The sequence below is a fragment of the Armigeres subalbatus genome, chromosome 2, assembly GCF_024139115.2.
Source record: "Armigeres subalbatus isolate Guangzhou_Male chromosome 2, GZ_Asu_2, whole genome shotgun sequence".
NCBI classification, from domain to species: domain Eukaryota; kingdom Metazoa; phylum Arthropoda; class Insecta; order Diptera; family Culicidae; genus Armigeres; species Armigeres subalbatus.
This window is the reverse complement of record NC_085140.1, coordinates 41,463,447-41,485,823: the sequence shown is the minus strand read 5'-3', so window position 1 is coordinate 41,485,823 and position 22,377 is coordinate 41,463,447. Positions and strand designations below refer to the sequence as shown.

The window sequence follows — 22,377 nt, the reverse complement described above, 5'->3', positions numbered from 1 at the left end:
ATGCCTCCGAGAAGAACAAGTTGTCAGTCGTCATCAGGGACGTACAGTCCTCGATCTTTGAGTACATTTGAAACAGTTCTATTAATTTTGACCGAATCTGGAAATAAATATAAAGACACCACTTTTTTATATGGGGCTCCATACTACAGAACAGTCTTTATAATTATTTCCAACGGAAACGCGTATAAGCAGAAAATATGCATCATTGAATGAAAATTCATGTCATTTTAGGGCTACTGGCAAAAAATCAGCCCAATCGAATCACTAAGAATCGAGATTTTGACCTCCCAACATGGCCATTTTGTATGAAAATCGAGCTTGTCTTTATACTTATTTCCACCAGTCAGTGTATGTCTTTCAAATTGCATTTCAGAAATGTTATCGCAAAGTTTTTACGGCAGCAGTTGCCAGGTATAAAGAAATAATTTTTCCTTTCTCATACAAAAAGTTGTACCAAAAGGCTACCATTTCCTTCCAAATTCAACCTTTTTCGGAAACCCATAGTCTTATATACAATCAACTCGAGGAACCAACCTATTGTCTTTTTGTCCTTGTTTATGCGTTTGTGCATATAAGGCATGCAAAAATTGTTGTCGAATTTTTATCCTCAACCGACTTCAATTAAGTGCAAGAAACAGCTGCTATGAACAGTATGAGCCGGTTACGCCCTTACAGTCAATTGGAATGCTCTGTATCTCCATGAGCGTCACGGGAAAGGAATCTTTAGTTTGTTGAAAAGATAATTCATATGAAGCCACCTTGGTAAGCGACTAAATATTTATTGTGGACGAAGTTATTTTGAAAACTCGAAGACGAATACCTTGGTTCAAATCAATAGAACACACAATCATGTGCTTCATTTTATGTTTTCCTTAGGGCCTTCCTAACTCTTAAACGGTGCTTAGTCATGCGCTTAAATCTGTTGAGGCATAAGAGGTGAAGAAGTTGGCCTTTAATAGAAAAGAGGTGCTCTAAAAATACTTTACAGGGGCCTCAGGAATCCACGTCACGACTTTGCCTCTTTGACAAAGTTGTACTGATCTGATTCATATCTGATTACATTTACACTCTGAGCCTGACGTCTTAAATATTGAGTCGGATCACTTTAAAAAAATGGGATAGAATAGTTAAAGATATTTTTCATATTCTGTTGTATATTTCTAACGAAACACCGAAGACGTTTTATTGAAGAAATCTGAATACGTACATACTTGTTGACTCAGAATGGAATTTTGTAGTAGAAAAATTTTTTATAACATTAAGTTTTGAAAACAGCTTTATGATTTTTCGTGGAAACTTATATGTGAATATGTACGTTACTTCCACATAACTGATTTGGAAAATGTATTGGAGGTAACCAATCACTCGCGTATTGGAGGTAAATCACTCGCAATCCATTTCTCAAGTCAACCCGGCAATAGGCAATCAACTTTGATTGAACTGAACCTGAGTTGCGTGCTCTTGCCTACGCAATGCGGTCGGGTCTGAGCTTGACGACCGACTGGCAAATAGCTTACACAACCTCACTTGATCAGTACAGTTGCTGATGAAGAATGTGTACAGCCTGCCAGACATTCTAAATACTCACGCTCCTCTAATGTGAACGTGTACTATACACATATGGAAGTGTTGACTTGAGAAATGGATTGCGAGTGATTTGACTATGCGTCCAATTTGGGAATCTCGAGCTCGTTCAGTAGCCGCTAGGTTGCGAAGGCCGACGGAGGTCCTTCGTAGCTTAGTTGGTTAAAGCACCAATCTAGCGTACTGTAGGGTCATGGGTTCGAGTCCCATCGAAGGGAAAGTGGTTACCTCCAATACATTTTCCAAATCAAAATCTTCCACATGCCGTACATATTCACATATGAGTTTCCACAACATTGTAAATTAATGTCCTAGTCGGATGGTTTAATCCCCGGAAATAGGCAATTAACTTTGATTGAATTTATGATTTTGTTCAGCGGCGCAGCCAAAACTTTTGATAATACACGACTTCCGAGACAGTTTGGTTTAAGTCTAAATTTGTTTCGAAATTCCGCGGAATTCCGTTAAATTTCGTTATAAGCTAGTTTTTTCAAGCGAAATTTTTGTAATTTTACGAAACGAAACGAAATCAATAAATCAGATTTCGCCATGCCCAAATTCCGCGAAATTCCGCGGAATTTCGTTTCGAACCACCTGAAACGAAATTTTTCGAAATACCGCATATGCTTAGTTGCCACGTCGTCCGCTCCAGTGATAACGTCATCCATCTTCTTCAGCAGCCCGTGCTGCTAATGGAAACCGGGTTCTCTCATCTTCTGCCAGTTGTTTAACCGTACGTGTGGCTAAAAAAGGAGCTGGCTTGGTACCATACGTCACGGTGTTGAGTTCATATGCCCCAACTTCTTCAATCGGAGAAGATCTCCACAAAATGGATTGGAGCGGCCTATCTGCTTCGCAAATATTGATCTGGCGAAACATTTTCTCCACATCGGACACCAACATGATTTGTCGTGTACGGCTTCGCAAAATTATCGACCTTAAGTCCTCCTGTATCACTGGCCCCAACAGCAAAACATCGTTCAATGAGACTCCTGATGCCGTCTTGCAGGAAGCATCGAACACTACTCGTACCTTGGTGGTGGTTGATGCCTCTTTAACCACCGGATGATGCGGCAAATAGCATCGTTGGACCGTTGTCTGAGCAGCATGATCAATCTTTCTCATGTGACACATAGCGATATATTTATTCAGGAATGTGGTATATTGCTCTCGAAGACTGGAATCCCGTGCTAATCTGCTGTACCCTGAAAACGCCGGTTGGCGATGGCCCACGATTCGCCCGAATGAATCTCTTCGTTCTTTGGAAGTGTAATGGTGTACCGACCATCCTGCTCACGATGAACTGTGTGCTGGTATAGCTCCTCACAACGTCGCTCCTCTAGAGAATATGCCCTTTCTGAACTGAGTTCCTCACTTTGCCAAAAACGTTCCAAAAGAGAGTCCAGCCCCTCGGAAGTTGATATATTACAGCTTATTTGTAGAGTGTTGTGCGAAACTGACGCACCACCGCAAACCACCCATCCAAAGACCGAGTCGTTGAGTGTTGGTAGCTGTTCACCTAGTGAAATCCGCCTGCCTGTCTCAAAGTAGTCGAAGAACGACTCAATCCCGAGCACGATATCCACCCCTTTCGACTCGAAAAATGCAGGATCCGCCAACTCGATCCCGCTCGGAATTGCCCAGAAATCGTCGGAAGGTTGACCGTTACCTTTGGTAAGATAAGGAAGTCTAGCTCTCGCGAGAATGGGGAGACTCGCGAGCGCACCATAGCTCGAATTGCCATAGAATCGATGCCAAGGACTGAGATATCCACCTTATCTCGAGTCACCTTCATACGCTGACACAACCGTTCGGTTAGAAAATTGCTCTCTGAGCCGGAATCTAGAAGAGCACGTACCAGATGCTGGTTACCATCGTTGTCCACCATAACGATGACTGCCGTAGCCAGCAGGACTTGTGAAGAGTAACTATGTGCTGCATTAGAAACCGTTGTAATGATGGCTGCCGTATTAGCCGTATCTAGAAGTACCTATGGCTCTGCAATGTTACAAACATATTTTTCAAAGAGTCAAACAATATGACAAAATTTCAAACCTTCTTAAGGACTGTATATATATTTAGTTTATTCGCTGAATATTGACTGTTATATCACATATGAGTTATATGTAGCATCTTCAATCTTTTAGAAATTTTACTCTTGCTTTCGGTTAGAATCAAATTGTAATTTGAATGTGAAATGTTACACATTTTGTTTTTATTAGGGCCTTCTTCATGCTTGCTTAACTCTTGAACGTTACTTGCTCATACGCTTAAACCTGGTTAAGGCCCAGGGTTTGCAGAAATCGCTCTCAATAGATAACGAACAACGATGAAAGAGAGGCAAAAACTGTTCCGAATCATAACAAGCCATGATAACATATTTATCAAACTTGTATACAAGTGCAAAAAAACAGAATCGGATAGGCAGCCCTCACAGAAAAATGGTGATTCTCGCATTGTTTTTCGAATCTCACCTTTACACAGAACGCTAATTAGTCAGAGGGTTCAGCAGATCCACCAAATTCGTATCCGCTTCTTTCCTAATTAATCAGCGCTCTGAAGCTAGGAGATTCCTGTCGTCGGCTTCAAAAACCAGCCTTAGATTGAGTTACGTTTTTACAATTTACTCCATTGACTCCATCCAAAAGGCGCAAAAAATGGGTCACCTAAAAGCAAATTATAGTCGTTCCATACTCTTCGACCATCACTCATAAGTATTAACAAGAATAGTAAGAACTAGAGCACAGTGTGGTAGATCTTACTCCGTAATGCAACACGAAGAGTATCTACCCAGCATTACAGGCTCCGTTAACTGCCTGGCTAATTGTTTCACCCCTCAGCACGGGTCGCCTGACACCTTGGGATTTGGGGTTAGGGACGTCATATTGTCAGTTTCAGTGTTGTATCGAGCCTGGCGATATGACCGGATTTACACCGTTACGCACTACTTCAGAGTATCCATATCCCAGCGTAACGGGAGTTTCGTGTTGGTTACTGCACAGCTGTGTAGAACAAGTTGAAATGCATCATGCTCCCCGCATTTGGAGATTTCTAAAAGAAATTTATCATGGGGATGCTATACCCGAATAAGTTCTCTATCATGACAGCTTGCGAAAAAAGTCTCTCGCGGTATGCTACATATCGTATATGTATACAGAGATGATAAGTGAGAGACTTGTTCTTTCTTTTTGGGATTCAATCCATATTAAGGCCTAAGTGGAGGTGAAGGCCTTTAGTTCGAAAGAGGCGCCCAGAAAAGACTTCGTCAAGGGCGCTATAGGAATTCACGACTTTGCCTGCACAAATTTATCAGAATAACTAATTCTTATAACTAACATTTACACTCTAAGCCTGACGTACTAAATGTTGCGTTAAATCCGAAGCATTTTCGTTAAAAATATGATAACCCAAAAAAATAAGTAAAAGATGCTTTTCGTTTTCTGTTGAACATTTCCAACAAAACACTGAAGACGTTTTCTAGAAGAAAATTCTTATTTATCGACTCGGAATGGGGTTACGTAAATAGTAGGTGTCAATATATAGGCAACAAAATTAAAAAACAACCTATATGATTTTTTTCAGCGGCGCAGCCGAAATTTTGAGTAATTTAAAGTATGATATGAGTTGACATTAGTTTAGAAATTCCGCGGAATTCCGTTAAATTTCGTTAAAAGCTAGTTTTTGATGGCGAAATTTATGCAAATTAACGAAACGAAATCAAGAAATCAGATTTCGCCATGCTCAAATTCCGCGAAATTCCGCGGAATTTCGTTTCGAACCACCTGAAACGAAATTTTTCGAAATACCGCAATACCGATTCTGTACACCTAACCAGAGAATGCATGATTTTATGACAATCTTGCAAGAATTCCATGCACAGATTGAATTAAGCTGAGGCCCATGCACAGATTGCATTAAGTCAATATAGCAAGCCATTGCATTAGGTCTCTGGTCACGATAAAAAAGAACTTGGTATCTACATAGAATCTATTTTTAAACTTTCGTCGAGGAACGATGCTTTATATGTACATACTTCGCCAACCTAAAACGTGTGTGCGACAATTCTAAAGAATTATTCTATAAGATTTATTCACATAGAATTATATTTCTGTGAAAGGATTATTGTTCTGATAGAAAACTATTGAAGTCGTTCCCGTTTTTTAGAGGCCACCCGTTAGGTACACCCTGGAAAGGTGTGTTATGAATTATTTTACCGACTATAGCTTCATTAGTTACGATATAATACCTACACAGAAAAAATATATTGTGATTTTGAAAGTATTTCCATTCACATATTTGAAGCATGTAAATAAACGCAACAGTCAAATATGATTTAATATCGAATGTTAATTCGTTTATCGAGATTGCGGCAAATTCACACGTAACTGAATTTTCAAAACTATTTGCTGTGTATATACCTGTACACTGTACACTGTAGACTGTACATCCATGTTTGTTGAGAGAACAGTGCAGTTGTCGAACGATTTTTAATATGTTATCATTGTTTATAGATGACGATATGTTGTGTTGTTATGTTGTACTGTGTTCTGCACATAAAACGTGATTAACCTCAACATTATTTAAAAATTGGCTTATTAATAACCAAGTGGTTATCTGTCCCGCATGTTATCTTCAGCGCGAGATAAGCACCATGGAAAAAAAGGTAAAACAAAGTTGGTTAGGTTTCTCTTTATTTTCCACGAAAGTGTGCGTACAGTGAGACAGTTAATCATGGGAGTCTCGGAGGTGCTTCGGATTGGGTCTGAAATAATAAATCATTAATCAGCAATCCAATGAAATCAACTATAAAAAGAATGCTGGAAATATGCTAATTTGACGGAACATAAGGAAATTATTTCAAATGAATATCAGATTGTAACAATTATTTTTGCCTTTCTCGTATACTAAGTATTGACAATGTATTTCATGCGCACATTGCCTTATTGTGATTTATATAGGCCGAGAAAATCACCGAGACATGGAACAACAAGATGTAAGATGGAGCTAAGCTGAAAACGGAGGCCAAGTTCCAAGTGGAACGTATAGCCATTGAAGAAGAATAACAATAAAAAGAAGACCCTGTGCATTAGAGTGATTCAAATTTTGACTTTTTTGCTCCCCTATGCTTAAACGATTGCATTTGCCATTTTGATAATCCTCCTTGATAATTTTTAGTGAATTTGGATGTAATTAGATTGTGCCCTCGTCATTTGATGTTTGCATGCAAATTACTGTGAAAATTGACCTTTATGTGAAACATCGTTCCGTGAGGTTGCCCATGAACTATTTAATGGTAATCAACACGTTGATTAAATAGAATACTTCCTAAGCTGAAAGGCAGTTGCTGTTGCGAAGCTATTTGTCGTTTGAAAGTCAAGAAACCAAAGAAACAAAAATGCTCATTATTGATATTGATGTTATTCTTTTACGTGTTAAATTGAATTTCCCACGATTCAGTATTTTCTCAATATCTTTTCTTGCAAGCGTCAAAACGTTTCGCAACAAAGACGATCCGCTACCTTGTTAAATTTCCTATGTTGTCAATGTTATCATATATTTTTGGAGCTTAATGGGAAGAGTTGGGAACGGCTTTCCATAAAAGTTACTGTTTTCATAGTGATTTTCATACAAACTTCAAACTGTTCGTGCTCACTCAAATTACATCGAAATTAGCTCAAAATTTGGAAGTATCATTAAAATGGGAAATGCAATCATTTAAGCATCGGGGAGCCAAAAAGTCAAAATTTGAATCACTCTACTGTGCATCCTTTTCAACCACTTCCTTGGTATTTTGCAAGCATCATATAAGCCATAACGCCTATCTGACCTCCCCGTCACCTTCCAAAATCTGAGATTGCGTCTAAAACTATCCAACTTAGGGCCGATGTCCACGTAGCGGTTTTGAACTTGCGTGCACGCGGCGTCCACGCATTTGCGGTAGGAAGTACCCAACATCACATAGAATCATGCACACGCACTTGCGTTAACGCGGCGTCGACTCGCGTCTCATTTGCGGCGAAAGCTACCGCAAAGTCACCGCTTTTCCCCACAGGAACGCAGCGTGCACGCGAGTATTTTTTTGACATTTCTCTATTCTTTTTCTTTCCAACAAGATTTCTAATGGGAAAATCTGCAGAAAGAATCTGTCAGAGCGAAATCAAAACAAACAAAAATACTTCGCAAATCAGTTCATTTTGGTTTCGCAAATTAGTTTGCAAATAACAAAACGTTTCAAATCTAACTTCTTTAAATAATAGTGCTAGTAATAGTTCGGAGCAGCAAGTGTTCCTTTCGCTCCTATGTTAATACCAGCCGTGATCAACACACTTTTGGAAAGAAGTGACAAGCAAACATCCCAGGCTGGCGAATAGTGTTAAAGTCAACCGAAATATGTGCGCGATAGTGACGTTGATTGTACCAACTTTATCAGAATAAATTGATTTCCGAACAGACGGCGATGTGACAGTTTTGGACTGAATGACGGAGCAGGCAAAATTCAACCAACAAAGTGTATTCCGTGGGACCCTGTATACACCAAGGCAGGCGATACCAGTTCCATGGGAAAAATAATAAATGTAAGTTCGATACTGAGATTCCTATATGTTAGCTTTTCTATTGCTGATAGATAAACATGTTTTTAGGAATGTTGACGGAAGGATGTCGTCAAACAATGTGGATTGCAATTGCAAAAAGAAACGGGACCACATGATGGGATGGAGGCGAGCCACAGTAAGACTCCGGGATCAGTGCGACTCTTCTAGTGTTGTGGGCAATCGCTATTGCGATCGGTCCGTGTTGCAGTGGAGTGAAAATCGGCTGCAGTATCTGTATCAGTATGTTTAATGAATTTTTATTCCAGAACAAAGTGATTCGTCGCTATTTAGCCGATAAATTAAATCAATAAAGAATCGTACCCCAAAGACAACATATGATGGATTCAAGATAAGAACAATTAAATGTCTGGATCCACAATTATTCAAGATTAATCTACTCCTATGAAGTAATAAATTTAAGTTGGAAATAAAGAATAAAGAACATTATGAAATTATAACAATAATTATTTGTTATAAATTGTAGAAAATATATTGGGATAAAGCAAATCAATGCCAAATTTTTGCCTCTCTGTATTGAAAACGTGCTTTCGGATTGTGTGGCATGATTTCAATTTCACAGCTCTACAATTAATTTCGGAAGTTCGAACTTTTCATTTTAGAAGTAGATAATGGGTGACTCGGGGTGACTTTTAAATCAACAGTGAATTGATTTTTCTACTCTCTACTAGATAGTATCAATTGAACTTTTTATTTTGGGATAATACTGAGTTATTTGCTCTAGTCTGCCATCATATACACTACAAAAATTCCACACATTTTTATTGGCAAAAATCCATTAATTCAATTCATGATTCTAATTAGTGCACACATAACCACTCTCCACGCGAAGTACAAATATAATCTATAATCAAATAAAATGTATGTGTGGTCTCTAATATGCAGTTATTGAATTTATGTGTGGGTACAAATTGCATATATTTCGGTCGCCAAATTGCAAAAATTTATGTGTGCGACAAATATATTCAATATAAAGATTTTTTTCGGTGTAGGTATTGCGCATAAGCCCCAAAATTTTATTCCAACCTTTGGGTTTCCGCGCCCAGCACTCAGCGCCAGACTCGGCGACAAGGAGATAGTCGTCAAGTTGGTACTCCTGATTTTTTGGCAACTGATGTCGATTGGTTGTGTGAGTGCACCGGTGTCAAAAATAGAGCTTTTTGCTGAAAATTTAATTGTCAAATGCACATTTTGACAGTAATATACATGTATGAGTGAATAAAATGTGTAAATGCTCTATCGCGGAAGCAGTCGCTGAAGACAAGTGTCAATGGTTTCAGTGACGAAACGAAAAGTTTCAATGCAAAAAGCAATATGTAAAAGCTAATGACATGTTTTTAATAGCATTACACATTGATTCTTGTTCGGGGGCAATCAGCTTCATACAAATCAAAATCAAATTTTTATATTTGTAATTCTTTAAATACTTCACGTTTGATGTCTTTATGTGAATCGATAACTCGATTCATATTGGAACAGAATGGAAAATGACAATCTGACGAACAGCTGGCAGGCGGATGACATTTGGCGTGACAGATTGGTTTGACGTTTGAAGTTTTGCGGCAAATTACCGCTTGTTGTGTGCATTCATAGCCTGATTCAACGCCGAGTAACGCTGCGTCAACGCAGCTTGAAAAACCGCTACGTGGACATCGGCCCTTAAGTGTGTACTAATTGACGCCAAGTGATTACTGTTCATCGCGCCTCATTTTCATTCACTCACCCACTATTGTGTGTGGTTTGCGTGTGAAGCAATAGTTAATCAACCCCGAGCCTTGTTCTTTGACGACCTTTGCCCGGAATGGCCCGCAGTATGTCAGCGCCACAGTAGTAAGGCAAACAACCTCCAGCTTCCCAATCCCATACAATGAATGGCTCCGACACAATCTGGTTGACACCTTGTCCTTGCTGACATCATACCACTTCGAAGCACCCACACCTGTCAAGATAATTGTGAGCAAACACATTTCCCTACAAAATATATTCAACAGCTCGGTGAGTCAATATCCCTCAAAGAAAGTAGGGCGACATTTCTTCAGTCTGTTCGGCCCGGCCGGGACGAGCTGGTGTGCGGTGATGGAGTGGATTCCGGTGGAGTTCCCCCCCCTCACATCGACGTGCTCGTCTCATTAAACTTGGCATGCTTCGTTAGGGCTGCTGGATTCGCAGGGCCCCAGATTCGCATTCCGACAGTCGGTCGGTGGTGGTGCCACCCGTGGACACCGCCACCACTAAACCGGGAACATAGGCCGGGATGTACGGTAGAGTGGGTGTCATTTTACTGTCATTACCGTCGTCATCGACATTGACGACGACAATGAGGACCGTCGACGACGGTTTTCGTTTTCGTGTGAAATCACATCCCAGCGGTAATGATTGAAGCATGGCGGGCGATCTGCCTGCGGTGAAGTTTGGATGTCGTTACAATCGCCAGTTTTTGCGGTTGGAAGTGCTCCGTGGATTCCGGGAATCATAAGATTGCCTGAAGATATTTTATTACTGTGGGGGAAGTTTTTTTCATTTGCTTTATTTGCGTAGGTCAATTTGTGGAAATGCTGTAAATTTGCGTGTTGTTTATTCGAGACCGAAACGACAAATTGATGTGAAATTATGACTTGTTATTAATTAATATTGGTATTGTATGTAGAATGAGTTTCATTTTGGTGTGTACATTTATAAGCTAATTAAATTGCTTTTAACGCCGCAGGGGAAATTTTACTCAAATATCGCAGTTTACTTCCATTATGTTGACTTTTGTATTTCGTTTTCTATTTCCTCGAAAATACGGAGCTGGTGTAAGTGTATATTGCATATTTTTATCGCCGTATGTTTTTTTTGCTTGTTTTTCATTGTTTTTGTTTCTTTTATTCTCATTACGGAGGGAGAGTAATGGCGCTTGAGCCTAGGCTGTACACTACTGTACACTAATAAATAGACACTGATAGACATGTTTTTATAGTCATCTGTATGAATTTATACAAATACCGTTGTTCATCAGTGTATACGCCAGAGCACTAGACTAAAAACTGTGTCCTATCCCAAGATGTTGAGGACTCAAGGAGTGAACATTAATCATCTTAGCTTAGTCACTCCCAATAAATTTATTATCATTCACCTAATAATGTAAACGGAGCATTAGCTATAAGGTGTCCCCGTTTTATGGGTTAAATGTTAAATCAAGTTAAGAATCGATTCTCAACAACGCTGTACAGTAGGCCTGGCCTCTTTTATGATTGAACATTTATGATGTGTTTGAAACATAAATATTGACAGGGAAAGTAGTAGATGTAGTCGAATCAATCACTTTCCTGGATTCTTTCACGAACTGGCTGTGTATGTGTAGACAAGACTAGATCAGACAGATACGTATTTCGTTTTCTACTTGAAAATTTCATCAGTGCCGATAACATACAATTCAAGAAGTTTTAAAGTAGAAAACGACATGTCCTCCTTTTACGTTAAAAACGGATATCCTCTTTTTAAGCAAAATTGTTCTCCTTTTTGGATATTTTGAGAAAAGAGTGCTATGGAAAACAATTTCCGAAGAAAAATTTGACCACTAAAAACCAGATTTATTCCCGAATAAAACGTAGAGTTGCGCGTTTTTGAATAAAATCAATGTAAATAGCGCACTAGCAAAACGTGAATTACAATGATATAAGTGTCGTACCGTGGGGCATCGAAATCCGTACACTTAAGCACCTTAGTGTATGAAATAGTCATTAGAAAATAGGAATCGATTGTAAATAAAACGTTTTTCATTGACATAGGAGCATGAAGGCTTCTACTTTTGAAGTGTTTCACATTTACTCATTTAAAACTACGAAAAACATAATAAAATAATGAATAAAATCAACTACTCTTGACTCGAAATCCGTTCACCGTGGACGGATTTCGAATCAAAGGATCAAAATCCGTACAGCTATTTTTTAACTAAATATAAAACAGTCTGATTGATTAAACTACCACTGTAAATAGTTCAATACGCACCTTGAGAAGCGATCCCTTCGATTTGTATTCCGCTTATCTTATGTAATGATTCGCAATTAGCAAAGAGACACAGTTACTTTTGGTGCAATAATGCTCTACCCGAAAACAAAATGGCGGCAAAACTCCGCGTTTGGTGGGTGGCGATTTGTTTTTTATTTTTGTTGCTTTAAGCTCAAAGCCTTCTTTCCATTTCTATGCCCTAAAAGCTTACTGCCAAGTATCTGAACAGGACAAGATAAATTATTTCTAAATTAACTACCTTTAACCCCCTTGAAACTTATTGATATCTCATGAGGTGGACGGACTTCGGTGCTGTACGGATTTCGGTCCCGCACGGTATTTATTTCCCCTAGACAACTAGGCTTTACGGGGTTATTTGCCATGTAAATCAGTGGTGCTCAGCACTTTGGGCGTTTTTTCCCGTAGTTTACTTCTAACACAATACACATTAGCTTTCACCATACAAATTAGCACTTGGTCGAAAGCTTTTAAATAGATCTATCTGCTGAGGGTATAAACAGATATTGGTAATAAATTCTCTGAGTACGAAACGATCAAAGCAAAACAAAAGTTCTGCCCGCGGGCCGCATTGTAATTTTACTTTAATCAAGTCGTACAGAGTGATTTTAATAACACTATTCGTTGTAATATTCTCAGCTGATAGATATATTTGAAAACTATCGACCAAGTTCTAACTTGTAAAGTAAAAGCACTAAAAATATGAGAAAAATCCGCATGTTCGTGCCAATTTAATATCCCCTCACGATTATCACTGCACTTCCTTTCTTCTCCCAGCGCAATTGAAAACAAGTTTCAAAAAAATTCTGCACCGGAACAATCCGAAATGTTGATGGAATCCTTATCAAACTTCATTTTTTGGAATTAGCCACTTGTTTCAAGTAAAAACTTAACACTAATCGCTATTTTTGCCTGAAAAAAATACCGATCTATTTCATTTGAGTAGCAGAAAACTGATAGGGCCGATAAAAAATGTTTTTGTCCCTTTTTAAAAGAATTAAAAAAAGCTAGTTTTTGAGGATTTTTTTTAAATATCGGACGTTATGCATTACTGGCTTTATCTTGGTACAAAATATATCATATACAGACCATAAATTTGCCGCCAAGAGTATTTCAAATGAAAACAAAAGCATATCAGTATTCTATATCCTATCAGGTCACGAATATTAAGGGGACTCTTTCTTACAGATTCCATTTAAGCTCCTCTAGTCGACCAATTTCCATCAACGTTCTCGAACATCTATTGTTATCAGTATTTTACGACTTTTATGTTGCTTGGCACACGATATCCAGCTGTAAGGCCGTCCGAATTATAAATTTTAGACATCATCTGCGAGTCAAACCGGTTGGGTCTCCAAATATTTCGAAAACTCGTGGGGCTACAGCCTTTCTGACTCGTACTTCCATGTCGATCCCAAATCCGCCATAATATGATATCAGACTGTGAAGATATTGAAATCCTCCAATTGTCCGGCTACTGCAAAGTTCTAGGGGCTGTTCCCGTTGACACTCAAACACCTGATCTTGCTGACGTTGACGGTGAGACCAGTCGCAAAGAAGCATACAGTCAGCTCCCAAAAAAGAGTAAACGGTTAATCGTACCCACCACGATCTTATAGATGATGAGAAGTAACAGTGGAGATGAAATGCATCCTTGCCTCACATCAGCGATTATCCGAATGGGGTCATACAAAGCTCTGACCCTTCCTGAAAACCCGGGCATCCTTGGGCGCCACACAGATTTTCTCAAATCAGACAACAAAAATCCTTTCTTAGTCAATAAATACCAAATAAAAGGAAACTTCCAACTTGTAGACCTGCACCAGAATGATGCTACAACATTTGCACAGACAGCCTAGGGTCAGCCCTGAACACTTTCGCCGACAGCCGATCGACTCTGGGGCCTCTTTAGATTTCATGATCCGGATGGCTGCTTTTTTAAAGAACGCTGAGACTAGAAAAAGCTGTCCGAAGTGCTTGAACCAACATTTCAACTGTCCAAATCAGTGAGTAATTGAGGTAATAATTTCCGGTTGCTGCAGCCATCCTTTCTTAATTGGTCAGGAAGTCCGCCCATGCCCGCCTGTCCTGTTTGCAGCAGCGCCTGACTCCCACGTACAGAGATACAACCCTCTGACGGGATTCGTACTTTACTCCTCTGATTCTTCCTGTTCCTCATTCTTTGCTTATCTACGCTCCTCAATTTCCTGTCGGTTTACATCTGTAATCCATTCTTTCCACTGATAAAATCATTCTTCGCCGCCCACTTCTGCTCTGAACTTCCACCATCCGGAACATCTACTACCCGAGTTCCAAGTTCTTCATTGAACTATCTCTTCACAGCTGGATCTTCTTATCAGTCTATGTTGAATCGTCGCCCGAGCCTCTCCTTCGCCGTTGAATCCCGGAAATGCTTTGTCGGATCTCGCCAATTAGAGGATGATAGTCAAATGCGATGTCAGCGATGTCTTTCTTGTGGACTCAAGAAGGCAACGTCTCCACTTTCCGCTGATCCATTTCCAGAGAAGCCAAATACTAGTCCCGTCAACTATAAGCGGCTTTAGAGAAGTAAGTCAAATGCTGCTGATTGCAGACGGGTCAAGATGATATTCGTCTCCTCTATGATATTTCACGACGCCTGATTGGAGCTAGGATAAATCCATGGACGTCAGAGAAAGACACAATATGCCAGTTGGCAATTCTCCATAATCCTGGAGTAGATCAATGCATTTCAAGAGTCCCTCCATTTGGTACTGATTGGCCACGGAAAAGCCTGATCGTCCCGAATCACAAAAAAAAATGTAGAATGTCCTTAGAAGCAAGGGAGGTCTAGACAAAATCAAGAGTTGCAAAATGGAATAGCTAGAGTGAGACAAGGATGGATGTGTTATATCTCTGTTACTGTTGCCCATCGTAATCGACGAAATCATGGGCCGCTCTAGCAGTCCATCACCATAAGGCAATCGAACGACCTCGATCCAGATGATGATACTGCTCTACCAACGCAACAGCGCTTCAACATGTAGAGTAAATTGAATGACCTGGTCGAACGTTTTACTCAACGCCAGATCAAATCGTTGGATGTGAACAACTCCAACTCCACGGTAGACGGGCAAACAGTGAAAAAGGTCGAAAACCAAAGCCAGCCAACGTCGGACCAAAATCAACTTGAAACATGGAGAGCCAATGGGTCCAAGCAATGCACCAAACATTGAAGACTCAACCGCCAGTGAGACTTGGGGCATATTAGCAGAGATCACATAGATTTGGTAAAAATGGTTCTCGACAACGATCCGACGGGAACAAAAAAGCGAGGTGCACAGCGAGCAAGGTGGAGGCCGATTTGCGGACCATCCGCAGACTGCGTGGTTGGCGAAGTGCAGCCGTGGACCGAGCTGAATGAAGAAGACTTTTATGTATTGCCCAGGCCACTCCGGCCTTAGTCTGGTAATAAATAAACATAGATTTGCAAGTACTCATCAACCGATATCTACGTTTTACAGCTTGGGCCTGGTGGCTTCACGACTGGATCACGAATGCTGAGCCCCATCGACGATGCCATCTAAATCCGATATCAACAGGAACAGGTGGAGATCCTTTACGTTACGCACCTAAAGGTGCTCAGAACACAAGAGTAAGTGTGTGAATCCACTTAATGGGTGCTAAGAAGGAAGTTAATTCTAGTGCCGTATAGTGTATATATTGTGTAACTTTGATTTGCTATTTCTACAAGGTAATAGAGATTTGTTTTAGAACTTGTTTAGAAGAATGATTTATTTTTCATAAAACAATTGGAACTGTAACTAGCTGTAAGCTAGGTTGTTTTCAGCAGAGCGTTAACGAATTAAGCTTCCAATGATGAATTAAACTTGTTATGATTAAATCATTCAACTATATGAGTAATGTTTAATTTATTTTTGACAATGATTATGATTAACGATTAAATTAATTTTTGACAATGGTTAACTGTTATGATTAATGAATTTAATTATCAACAAATGATCTATGATTACGGATCGTAATTAAATATTGACACAATATGTGTATGATTAATAATCAACGATAGATATGATTAATGATTATGAATCACCCAATTGTATGATTTGCTTTGTGAACAATAATCAAGTAATCTTTTTCTCAGACTACCATATAAGGTTATCAAAATGTATAAAAGTTATAGGATTGTGATCAAAGATTAATGAATAAAAGCGATGTATGCAATGATTAAGATTGATGATTGTTGAATAAATTCAATACAATTGTGAATATGATTAGTGATTAATGATTAAATGTAAAATTCTATGATTAACGATTAGTGCATAATGATCAAATCATATTTGTATGATTAAGATTAACGAATGCGAAGATCAAAATATGCGGAGGTTTTATAACACTGCCAAAGGCGTGCGGAGAAAGACAGCGCCGAAGTGGCGTGCGGAGATTTTGTTGAATAGTGGAAGTGACGGTGCATCGGTGAACAGAATAAATATTAGCGACGATGGACAAGCTGTGAAGATGAGGTTAGAAAAGTTATTAGGGAAGATCCATTAATTACGTAACACAAAAATTGGCCATTTTCAACCCCCTTCCCCCCTATGTCACATTTTTTGTATGAAGCATCAAACATTTTTGTACGGATTGACATACTTCAGGCAACCTCCTCCCCCTCTAAGCGTTACGTAATCTATGGATGGTACCTTATAGAGCTGAAAAACAATAAGGCTGCGGGGAAGGACCAGCTTCCGGCTGAACTTCCCAAACATGGCAGTGAGCAGCTTTATGAAGTTCTGCACCATATTATGTCGAAAATTCTCTCTAAGAAAGGGCACAGACTGGAGTGCACCAATTATCGCGAAATAAGCCTCCTTAATTCAGCGTACAAAATTATGTCCCGTATTCTGTTAAAGAGATTGAGACCGCTTGAAGAGTCCTTCGTCGGCGAATACCAAGCAGGTGTTCGCCGAGACAAATCCTTGTTGAATTCCAGGAGTACAACTTGCAGACACGTAATCTGTTTATTGATTTCAAGGCGGCGTAAAATTCGATGAAACGAAATTAATTATGGTAAATGATACTAGAACATGGTTTTCCGGCGAAACTGATATAGCTGATTCGTATAACGTTGGACGGATCGAAATCAAGTGTAAGAGTTGCGGATGAAATATCGACATCATTTGATACCTTAGATGGATTAAAGCAGGGTGATGCAATCTCGAATCTATTGTTCAATATAGCGCTCGAGGGAGCGATTAGGAGAGCTGTTGTGCAAAGATGTGGAACCATTATCACAAGATCCCATATGCTCCTGGGATTTGCGGACGATATCGAATTATCGGGATTGATCGCCGTGCCGTGGAAGAGGCTTTTAAGAGGGAGACAGCGAGGATTGGACTCACGATCAATACCAGCCAAACGAAGCACATGGTCGCTGGCAACCAACGTGGGTTCTTTATTTTTTTTTAATCTTTTGATCATTTAAGAGGTTCATTTGCCGTAAAGCGCTACGGAGCCGAAATTATGTTTCTAGTACAATTTTAATATTGATTCCTATAAATAATGTTAGTTTTGGGGAACCGAAAATCCCGCGGTTTTGTCGAGGATAGGGCATACAATAATACAAAGGGAAAGGAAAGGGATTTAAGGTACTTGACTAATTACGATTCTAATCGTTACATGGTTTAGATGCTCCTCTCACGCCCACATGACATGGTCAATGTACTGATAATCTGCGCCGCAAACACAAAGATTGCCTTCTGAGAGCCCCACTCTGAAAAGATGTGCATTCAAAGTGTAGTGATCGGCCATTAGACGACACATAGTTCGAATGAAGTCTCGTCCCATATTAAATTTTTTGAACCATGGACGCTTCGACACCGAATTGAATACAGCCATCTACCCAGCTCCCCATTTGTCCATTTCTGTTGCCAGCTGTTTTAAATAAAGAATGAAAAAAAGGTGCCAGCTGTTCAAGGTTTCCGGACGAGCTATTGTGAAAAATCCATCGCAGGTGATTTGTCGATAGTAAATATCACCTTCCATAGCGCCCACCTTACCCAATGAGTCCGCTTTTTAATTTCCCGGAATCGAGCAATGAGAAGGGAGCCAAGCCATGGTGATTGTGTAAGACCGTTTTGATAAAGCACTCAAAGCTTTTCGTATTCCGTTCAGAAGATACGCTGAGTGCTTAACCGGTGTCATTGACCGAACCGTGGGTTTATTAGTGATGGTGGTAGTGAAATGGTGCTGGATAGTGAAAAATTTGAAGTGGTAGAAGAATTTGTGTATCTTGGAATATTAGTGACGTGTGATAAAGATGCTACCCGCAAGGTGAAAAGGCGTATTGCAGCTGCAAATAGGGCTTATTACGGACTTCGTAACCAAGTCCTGTAGTCTGCAAACGAAAACAAAACTCGCGCTGTATACTACTCTGATTCTTACGGTGGCTTTATACGGCCATGAAACATGGACGTTAAAGGAGGCTGATCGCAGTGTTTGAGCGTAAGGTTCTGCGGACAATACTGTTTTTTTTTTTGGTAAATTACCTAGAAACGAACGTACAGCTATTAGATCCATATACCTAATTCTCAATACAGACGCATAATAATGTCTGTCTTTTCGCATTAACGACTAGATCTGGATGAAAAATAATGTCAAAGACCTGAAAATTACGAAAACCACAAAAATATTTCGAAAAATTTATAATCACTATTAGTTTGGATGTGGCTTTAGAATCAGATGATTTTCAGGTACGGTATATTTTGGGGTTTGATCTGGACAGTAATGACACAGACCACATTTAGCGTTAGCGTTGTTAAGGTATACTTCGTAGATTGGACACTAGTAGTGATACTCGTGTTTCTTATGAAATCTTTATTTAGATTGCTGTCTGAAATCAAGATCAGGAGTAATCTTTGATTCCAAGCTAAGATAAAAATAACAAAACCATCTTTACCGTAACTAGGGATAGGGTAGGAAATGTTGATGCAGAACTTACTTAGCGAGAGGCCCCCGACTTGGCGACGCCCTCATAAGATCTACGGAGTATGTGGTTGGGTAGGGTTAGGTAGGTCATGTACGTTTGCCTCAAGCTGACAACTCGACCCATTGCATATGTTGTTTATGTGTTTATAATTAAAACTCTTGCCAGCCGGCTGGCGAAAGAGTCTATAGTAATATCTATTTTATTTATATTTTTGTTCTTTGAATGTTCATGAACCGAATACTCTTTATTTTGAAACGCGCGGCACGATAACGAACTAACCAAGCAAGACTAATAGACAACACCAACGCTCTGGGGTGAAGGTACCACGCCGGTGAAGGAATCGCGCCCCTACTTTTCAGCACGGCCGCACACTGAACTCGACAGTCGGTAAACAGTAAACAGTAAACACTAATGACACAGACCATATTTCTCCAACAAGTAAAAAACTGGTTGCATTAATAAAATCGAGAGCTCAGATTCATTTTTAATATTTATTGGAGTCGTTATTAATAAATGCTTGGTAAATGACCATAAAAATCATATTGAATGGATTAAGTGTACATATTGATGGAAATTTTTAAATAAGAGAAAACATGTTGTGCCAAATCCTTGAAATATTGCGAAGGAAAAAATTACAGAACATGATCCATTTTCGAAACGTTCTGGAAAACTTTATGCTAGTAAATAACATGTTTGAGTTATTTTTTGTGGTGAGTTTTCATGTGGTGAGTTATTTTTTGGAATGACAACCTTATTTATTGGCCAAGCAAAATTTGAACAACTTTTCATAACAATGACCGAATGCTTTCGTTTTTTCACAGCACAAAGCCATAAATATGCTTAATGATCTGTACTGATGAAAATGTTAACATTCCATCAAAGTTTTAGGATATTTGGATTTGAAGTTATTGCCTCAATATGGGAACATTTGATTCCCCATTAGTCACCCATACAAAAATTTGGCAAAAAAATATAAATCTATTCTCAGGCTTCTAATTTTTTGTAGATTTGTTAGATTTGATGAAGGGTTGTCAGGAAAAAATATTTATTGCGTAGATATCATAAAAAGGGGATCAAGTCTTCCCAAATTTTAAAATTGCATGTGCTGTCAAATTCAATAACAAAAATCGTTCACGTATACGCACAGCAATTGGAAAATTCCGCATGTTTTGAAGGAAAAATATTTAAAAAATCTGAGGGCACCTTTCTAATTTTATCAAAGCAAGTTCTTAGAGAGGGACCAATTTCCCCCGTCGATTTTTAACAGCACTCCAAAAAAAATCGATGTGTATCAATAACAACAATAATTTAAGATCTGTCATACATCAGTAAAGTTAAATACTATATTTTTTAGAGAGTCCGTGTGGAAATCCCGTATGTTTATTTATTTTTGGCTGTGATACATCGGAAATCAGAAAAGGGGACCAAGTCTCCTCAGTCTCCCCTACTTATACTAGTTTATTTCTGGAACTTCATTAGAAATTCATCTAAAGGTTATGCCAAAAGTATTAAGGACGTTTTCAAGAACTATCATAAAAAATATTTCAGAAGTTATTTATTTATTTGTCCACTGTCTTCAATATATAATTGTTGCACAGACTGTAACTTAAAGTAGTAACCTTAACCTATTTTTGAAAGTAGTCTCACAAGTAGACGCAGCAAAGCTGAATCAACAAAAAATGACAGTTGTCCGCCGCCTCCGTATTGAATGGTGTGCCCCCGAAAACGCGAGCGCTTTGAAACTTGGATTCCGTGAGGAGTGACCTTAAAGCATACCGGACAAAGGATCGTTGTACTCGTTCTATGCGGTCCTCCTGCTTCCGGTGATACGGTGCCCAAACTTGTACCGCGTATTCTATTTCCGCAGCTTGGCGACCAACAAATTGTGCGGTACTTCATCAAATGCCTTTGCAAAATCAATGTAAGTAGTGTCGACCTATTGATTTTTGTCCATCTTATTCTTCAAACTGCTCACAAAATACATCAGATTAGTTGTTGTGGATCGGCATTTCCCAAACCCATGCTGGTGCTCGGAAATAACTGGACTTACGGATCTACAGAGCATCGTGGGCAAAACACTCAAGCACTTTAGAAAAACAATTCAAAATCGAAATTCCACGGTAGTTTCCTGCGAATCCTGCGTCGTATAAGCTGCCCGATTTATGGATTGGAGTGATTGAAGCTACCATCCATAACTCTGGAAATTCTCCGGTAGAGAAAGAGCGATTGATGATTATAGATGCAGGCAAAGCAAGTGCTTCAGCGCATTGCTTGATGAATAACGGTGGAATGCCATCCGGACCAGGACCGTAAGTAGATTCTAAATCTGAAAACCGCCAAAGCACGTCTTCCACCGACACTTCAATGAAAGGCATATGTAGATCATATTCCATTATTCTGTCAAGTACGCCGTTTGTCACCGATGGCTGATTATTCTTATATACACCTTTGAAAAATTCAGCCAACAGGTTGACTGATTCTTCTGCAGAGCTTCCGATTGCGTTTTGGAATCGGGTTTCTCGCGGCACTTCTTTAGTTTTTCTATGCTTTTTTACTTAAGTCCAGAAACCCACAGGATCTTTCAATCAGGAGTGTACCCGGTTTGAACTTTACAAAGCGTATTATTAACGTCAAAGAACTTATTTTACCGAAATTTGTCACAAACAATGGATTCGTATCTATCGAACAATTTCACAAATTGACTTGATTTATAGATTCATTATTTGTCGTCAAAGAAACATTGTTGCTTGAATTCCAAAAAGATTCATTTGTTATAAGTACACAAAAGACCGTTATAAAACCTAGGTGTACCAATTGATTGATTTACTGCAATTTCCTAAAAAGCCTCATGTAGAATACTTTTCTGCTATCTCAATGATATAACAATTTAACACATTGCTCGAACGAAAAAAAATGTAATTTCACCATGTCAAACATCTGATAGCATTTCTGTCAGAATTCGACATCGAGAGTTATTATCGGTTGGAGCTTACCCGCCGCCATTCTCCAGATTGTCGTTCGCCTCCCTCGCCATACATTTTTAACGAACGGCGCACCGTCTCAAAACATCATCCTTCCTTAGCTCTGGCTCAAGTTTCCGTAGGACAGCAAACTTCACTTCACGGAGATATCCTCGAACGTTTTTCGGTGACCTTTCCCGGTAAGCTTAATCTCAGCTTTTCCCCCTCGAAG

The 22,377-nt window shown here is 39.3% G+C and overlaps 1 protein-coding gene and 1 long non-coding RNA gene across 3 annotated transcripts in view; one reads left to right on the top strand and one right to left on the bottom strand.

Annotated features, from left to right (window-relative positions):
- The window catches only part of LOC134218487 (glutamate receptor 1), a 552,551-nt gene that overhangs the window by 511,524 nt on the left and 18,650 nt on the right, over positions 1-22,377 (bottom strand). The window lies entirely within an intron of this gene.
- LOC134214306 (uncharacterized) lies at positions 7,464-8,626 on the top strand. The gene is made up of 3 exons (XR_009979727.1): positions 7,464-8,159; positions 8,226-8,372; positions 8,444-8,626. It is a non-coding gene; the product is annotated as an uncharacterized LOC134214306 (long non-coding RNA).